A 7,240-nucleotide genomic window follows, 5' to 3' on the forward strand; every position below is an offset into this window, starting at 1 on the left:
AAGCTTTCGCATTAAAACATGGGGGTAAAAAGTACTTGGTTTGATTGTCATAAAATATTTTTGCCAAAAGATCATCCATTTAGGAAAAGTCAACAAAGATTTTTAAAGAACAAAGTTGAGTTGGATGATCTGCCTTATTTGTTGAATGGAGGTCAAGTGTGACAATTTGTGCAAGACTTTCCAAAGGTCATTGATGGTCCATTTGATATGTTGCCTAGTTATGAACAATTTCATAATTGGACAAAGAGGTCAATATTTTGGGATCTCACTTACTGGAAAGACAACTTGTTAAGGCACAACCTTGATGTTTTGCATATTGAAAAAAACTTTTTTTAACAATGTCTTCAACACTATAATGAATGTTAGGTGTAAAACAAAGGACAATGAAAAAGCAAGCATGGATGTTGTTGAATTCTGTTATCGGGAGGACTTGGAGCTAGTTAAATTCCATAATAGAAAATTATCAAAGCCAAAGACAAACTACACATTGACAACAAAAGATGCAAAATCAGTTTACAAATGGATGACCGAATTGAAAATGCCAGATGGGTATGTTTCAAACCTTTCAAGGTGCGCGAATATTGATAAAAGAAGTCTGCATGGGATGAAGAGCCATGATTGTCATGTTTTCATGGAGTGTTTACTACCAATTGCATTCCGATCATTACTAGAATTTGTCTAAAATCTCGTAGCAGAAATGAGTAATTTCTTTAAAGATTTGTGTTGTAATACATTGAGGATGGATGATGTAATGAGAATGGAACAAAATATGCCACTCATAATATGTAAGTTGGAAAGAAGTTTTCCAGCATGTTTCTTCGATTCAATGGAGCACCTGGTTATTTATCTACCCATGGATGTAAAGCTTGGTGGTCTTGTTCGATATTGCTGGATGTATCCCTTTGAAACGTAATTAAAATTTTCATTGCTATTTATGGACTCGATAAGTGTAAGCAGTTAAAGAAATTTTTGTTGTTCTCTTATGTAAGATGATGGGAGATGCTAAGCGAGATGTAGCAATTTTGGCTAGAGTTGAAGGTTCAATTTGTGCTTTCTATTTACATTATGAGATAACATATTTTTTTCTCACTATTTCAAAAGTGTAAACTTGTCCAATTGCGAAATGATCCACGTATAGGCTCACTCGATGAAGTGAAGTCATCATTATCAGTCTTACACAAATATGGGTGTCCTAGTGGAGCTTCTAAGCATTATTGGCTACACGATGATGAATTTTGTTATGCTTATGTACATATTTTCATCAATTGAAATGAAGTTAAATCAATACTTGAGTAAATTATTACGTGAATTGCCATTCCTCTATCCTGTCTTCAAGTTAAGAACCTATACTTTCTCATTCCTCTACACCGCCCACATGCCCACATGTTAGGGTTTCAGATGCTTCTCCACAATCTAGAGTGCCACATGTTACTCTTTTTAAGTTCTTTACTGTAGTTGGTCAAACTATTCAATCTGCCCCAACTCATATAGGTCCAATCCCAGATCCTACAGTTCAAACCCAACCTCCTCCCCTCCAAACTCCAATTGATGTCTTAGTGGACCCCTTCCCATTTTTTGAACCTCCTTTGCACCATAATTTACATAATGAGGAGGTCGAGTGTGATGAACATGGCAAGGTCATTATTACACCCATTGGTAAAGGGTAAGTTTTCTATGTTATTTAATTTTCTTAGTAATTGATGTACTTAATACTAAAAAGTGTCTATGTTTTTCTTGTAGGTGGACACCTAACCACCATGCTAGTGAGGCAATAGAACATGCAATAAGGACACAGTTCAGGGTCCCATACCATCATTATTAGGAGGTCCCTAAAGATGTTCAACTTAAATGGTGGACATACTTTAAGGTAATAGAATATATTTGTTATGAATTATGATATTATATAATGTAACATCCCTAAGGAATATTACTTATAAATAAATAATAAAAGAATTAAATTATATCAAAAGTCGTATTAATAATAATCCCAACGCGGGAAAATTTAAATTTATTAAAAAGCGCGCCAAAACTCATAACTTAAACAATAAAGTGATACAAGTTCTCGAAATTCGTGTTCATAAATAAAAGTATAAAAATACATGTGAGAAAATCCTAGTTCTAATCCCAAAGTTAGCCCTCACTCCGTCGCCTGGACATCCTCAACACCACCTGTATCAACATCTGCTCCCGTGCAACGAATCACACGATCATCGTCATACACAAACAGAAAGGGTGAGCTGAGAAAATAAAATAACAAGTATATAAAACACAAGATAGATCATTCACCCATCTTATTCATTCTACATAGTTCTTGGCCTAGACCTTAACCCCCAAGGCTTTATAGCCTTTAAATCACACAACTAGTTAGCCTTGGACTCAGAAATATGATGCTCACACGAACCTGCCCGCTCGTGGTCCTGCCTCTACGAACCTTCCCGCTCGTAGTCCTGCTCTACGGACCTGCCTGCCTGTAGTTCAACACATGTGATCCACCAGCCCCGTACCTCCCCGCACGTGGCATCTCTCAACCGTGAGCACGGAACATACGAATCTCCCTCGCTCGTGTCCCCACGTGAGAGTAACTGGATATGAACCTTCCCGCTCATATCATCACATGTTAACCACCATCCATGAACCTGCCCGCTCATGGCACAACATCTCCCGATCCAAGCAAAGCATCATTGTCAGTTAAACAACACACACAACTCATAACCTGCTGCGCAGTCACCTAGCACATCAGCCAGCACCGCCTGGCGAAACAGGTTCAGACCGTCTGGTGGTACCTGCCCGCCGCCAGGCGCTAACGCCCTCCCAGCGCCACTGTTTTCCCAACACCGCCTGGCGGAGCACTCCCTTGCCGCTAGGCGCCACGCGGTGCAGGAGTCTTTCCTAGTGATTCCTATCGCCTAACGGTATCAGCAGACCGCCAAGCGCCATACCAGTAACTCCCAGTTACTGGTTTTGGCACTCAAAATGGTTGGTTCTGCAATTCTCGAATGCTCTAGAATATTCTGCACTCTTATTTTATCAGAGTTTGTTAGTTTCCAACCCTACACCTTCCCAGGTGTCACTCTAGTACCTAAGCTAGACACATTTAGGTACTCTCTTTCCTCCCTCTAACAACGTTAATCCTCACACCATTATCAGCACTTCGTTTCCCCTCACAATACCACAGTTCAGATCACTCCTCCTCTCATCATACTCACGTCACACTACACTGCCATAAATCTTGTCTCACACACACAATATTGCATAATCACATATCGTATATTTAAGTTTCCAAGTCACTAAAGAAACTTCAGTCCCATAATTCATAATCACAGACATATAACAGCAAAGCGGCACAATACTAACCTTTCAAAAATCTGAACCAATAACTAATGTCACCCTATTCTCTCCTTCTCCTTAACACGTCTATCAACATCCCATCGCGTAGTCATACCATCAACCCCTTCCCAACCTTATACTTACTTACTTGACTATATGATTCAACGCTATGACCTGTTCCTATTTCTAACAACATACATAACCTATTCCATATAACCAGCCCAAATCCACACTTGTGATGGCATTGTTCCCGTCGCCGCCTGGCGGCAGGCTAGACACCGCCGGGCGGTGTATCAGAAATCAGAATCCTTCAGGTTGCTGAACCCGTGATATGCCCAGTTGTCCAGAATTTAACTTATGCTCCACATTTAATATCATATGATATATAACACACAATTCACTGCCCTATTTCCTTTGGCGTTTTAACCTCAATTCGCACATACTATGAACCCTAACAATTAACTTCTGACTCTACCCCTTCCAACAATCCAACTCTTATTTGAGTCAAATGTGAAGGGTATTCCTATGCACCACCAGACCACACTTTTACAAGATTACATTTCCAATGCATAAAAACCAACATCGCAAGTCTGAATACCACTGCATCCGACATGACTCAATCAAAAAAACGCGAGCACAGTCGCACCGCTTGGCGGACATTAATCCCTGCCCGGCGGTTCAATCAGCCAAAACCTAGAATCAAGCACAAATCAATGAATCGCCTGGCGGCACATGCATACCCACCAGGCGATTTCTGGGCAGAACCCATAAACGTGAAAAATAGCACATACCCCTTACCTGGATTCCTTGCTAAATTTGAATTGATATGCTTATCCCTTCACAAAAACCTTTCTAGCCTTTGCTTTCCACTTTACTCTGAAAAACCCTTGCTTATGATGAGCACGAATTCACAGTGCTCTTTTTCTCCTCTTATGACCTTTTCTCTTTCACTTACTACCCCAATTATGTGCACTTAACACCCAAAACGAAAATGCTATTTAAGTTTCATGTTTAATGGTTAATCATGGTCTCCATTCAGTGTTTCCAGCCCCTTAAACTGCCCCTTAATTTGGTTCTTAGTAAGACTTGAACCCACAACCTATCAACGTCTTTTGAAATTTATCATCACGTCAAGTCTCCAATATATAACTAAACAAAAATGCATAATTTAAATAACATTCAAGTGACACACATAGGACTCGAACCCAAGTCCTCACACACAATAAAGTACTCTCAACCACTTGAGCTAGTACTTTTCCACGTCATAGTTCCACACATTAATTGCTTTAAATGTTTCTATTACCCGCCATAATGAAATAATTATTTAAATAGTTATTTAATTTTTCTCGGGTCTTACATATAACACTTATCACTTTATTACTTTCTATTTTTGTAGACCCATATTACTTGGGTACTAGAGCATGAGTGGCATATTGAAAAGGTGTATGAGGAAAAAGTCAGAAAATGCCTATCTGATATGCTTACCAAAGCTAGGAAAAAAATGAAGAAACCTAGTTGGATGAGTGAAATAACTTGGATTCAGTTGCTTAACTATTTGGAGAGTAAAGACTTCAAAGACATATCCTCTCATAATAAAACAAACATAGCTTCAGGTAGAGGTGGAACACTACACTCTACAGGACGTAAATCTCACCTTAATATTGCATTGGGACTCGTAAGTGTTCTGTAACACATATACCAAATTTGCTAACAATGTTATTGAAAATTTTATATAGTTAGGGAAATAATCTTACTAATTGCATAACTTTTCTCAGAAGCGAAAACATGGTCGTCCTGTGAATCCAAAAGAGTTGTTTCTTGTCACTATAAGAACAATGCTTGGGTAAATACACGTGCACGTGAATTATATGTAGGTTGTCAATAGTTGGTTTAGTTTTGTTTGTTATATACAATTTTGACACTTTTCAAATATTATGAATGAGTAGGAGACATATCATCAGCGTATGTAGGACATGGAGACAAATAATTTTGTAGGAACTACAACAACAACAAAGATTCAATGTTGGAAAGATATTGTTGGGGGGAAAATAGAGGTAGAGTTTATGGCACTGGGGACTTGGCTGCAAACATTCATCATGGTGTGTCATCCCTCACTCAACCTTCTACTTTAGCCTGCACAATTCATTCAAGACCGGGACAGTTGGTTGAGACAGAGAGGTGATGAGCAAGCCTTAGCGAATCTTCGGCAGAAACTCCTCGCAAGGCCGTGAAACGTCAATCGTTCAGTGGAAAATCCACCACACAAGCAGCGGAAGACTGAGTTCTAGTGGGGAACTCTCACTGGTTCGGATCCTAGGAGGTGAATACCTCAACTAGAAGGTGAGCTAAGATGAAAGAGAATTAAAATCTCTCTCATTCATCAAAGCTGCGATACATGAGATTGGCTTGCCATTTTATAGGTAAAGGCAACCGGGAAAATAAAAGAAGAGAGGTAAAAACCCTAGACGCTAAAGGAGGAAACCGTGAACGAAATCCCCAAAACTCTAGCAAAGTCTAGCACTCGTGATAAGGTGAGGAACACGTGAAGGGTATAAACTACCATAACTGTGATAAGAAACGAGAACAATGCGTGAAAATTAAATTGGTTTGGCTACAGGTGACGAAGGAGGCAACCCTAGTTGAGACGCTACAATGCATGAGGGAAACCAAGCAAGAAAGGTCTCACGTGTAAGCGTTGTACTGAATTCCTAACAAAATATTGGCACTCGATAGTTTGATGCACTCGTGAAGGTGTGGAAGGAAACCCTAACGGCGAAAGATTTCCGTGACAGGAAGAGGTAGAAGACGTGTGAAAGAACCCGAACTGAATACTTGTGATGTGTGGGCTTCAAATGAGCAGGCAAAGTCTCCATTCTGAAAAATATAGATGGGCCGTAGATTTGTTACTTAGTGTGGCCCAACGGAAGAGGTGTGTTGTTGATGGTGTTAACTCGTGGAAGAACTTCTGGTTGCAGGCCCATAGAAGACTGATTTAGGCGCTGCCTGAATTATGCACTGGATGCCACTTTGCAGATGAAATTGGACTACTCGAGGCCCAATAAAGAGGGTTGAAGAATCTGGTGTGTGCGGAAGGCATGGAGAAGATTGGGCCGCAGGCCCAATGCAAAAACCTTCAATAATTGGCAGTTTTAACAAATGGGCTGCATTTAGCAAAAACAAACTCAATTAGAACAACATTTATTTAATTAAAAATAAAAGAAAATAAAAGAATGGGCCTAGGCATTGGCCAATGTTATGAAAAGCCTCTTAGGGTATATTCATCAAGAGGCCTCTAGAAGAAGTAAAGCAAGCGACTAAGAGGCTGATGAAACTGATAAAAAATATGCTCTCGTTCAAGAAGAATTGAGTTTGATCAAGCAACAATTAGCCATGATGTTGGAGAAACTGGCTGGAGACACTTCAACAAGCACTAGTCGTATGCATCTGCATTATGATGAAGACTTAGATGATCAACCCATCCCTTGAAGATGGTACATCTTTGTTTTTGTTCAAATTGTGTATACATTTTCTAACAATTTACTTTCTTAATTATATTATAAGATACTCATAAAGTCGCTTTAGAGATTAATCTTTTACATTGTAGTTTTTCATTTTTCAGGTTTCAATTGTATCCTTGTCTCTTGTGGATTGTGGCTTGGAGGTGGCTGCTACTAGGTTCCACTACTAATAACTAGTATAGGCTAAGTAGGAAAATTTAGAATGAAAGGAAGTGGGACTTTAATGCCAATATCGACAATTTTTGTGTAACTATAATTTGATCTTAGACTCAAGGATTTTTGTGTGTCTTTAATTTGATCTAATTAAAGTCACAATGCACTTAATTTTATGTTTGAAATCAACAATATAAATGAATGAAATGATATCCTGGATTTTTTGATTGATTAGATTGCTT

The 7,240-nt window shown here is 39.0% G+C and overlaps 1 pseudogene; it reads left to right on the plus strand.

The window, feature by feature from the left end:
- Positions 1-992: 992 nt before the first annotated feature.
- LOC146883616 (uncharacterized) lies at positions 993-5,509 on the plus strand (annotated as a pseudogene).
- Positions 5,510-7,240: the final 1,731 nt, after the last annotated feature.

This window comes from Vigna unguiculata, chromosome 9 (assembly GCF_037176805.1).
Source record: "Vigna unguiculata cultivar grain cowpea cultivar isolate G323 ecotype 2 chromosome 9, ASM3717680v1, whole genome shotgun sequence".
Lineage (NCBI taxonomy): Eukaryota > Viridiplantae > Streptophyta > Magnoliopsida > Fabales > Fabaceae > Vigna > Vigna unguiculata.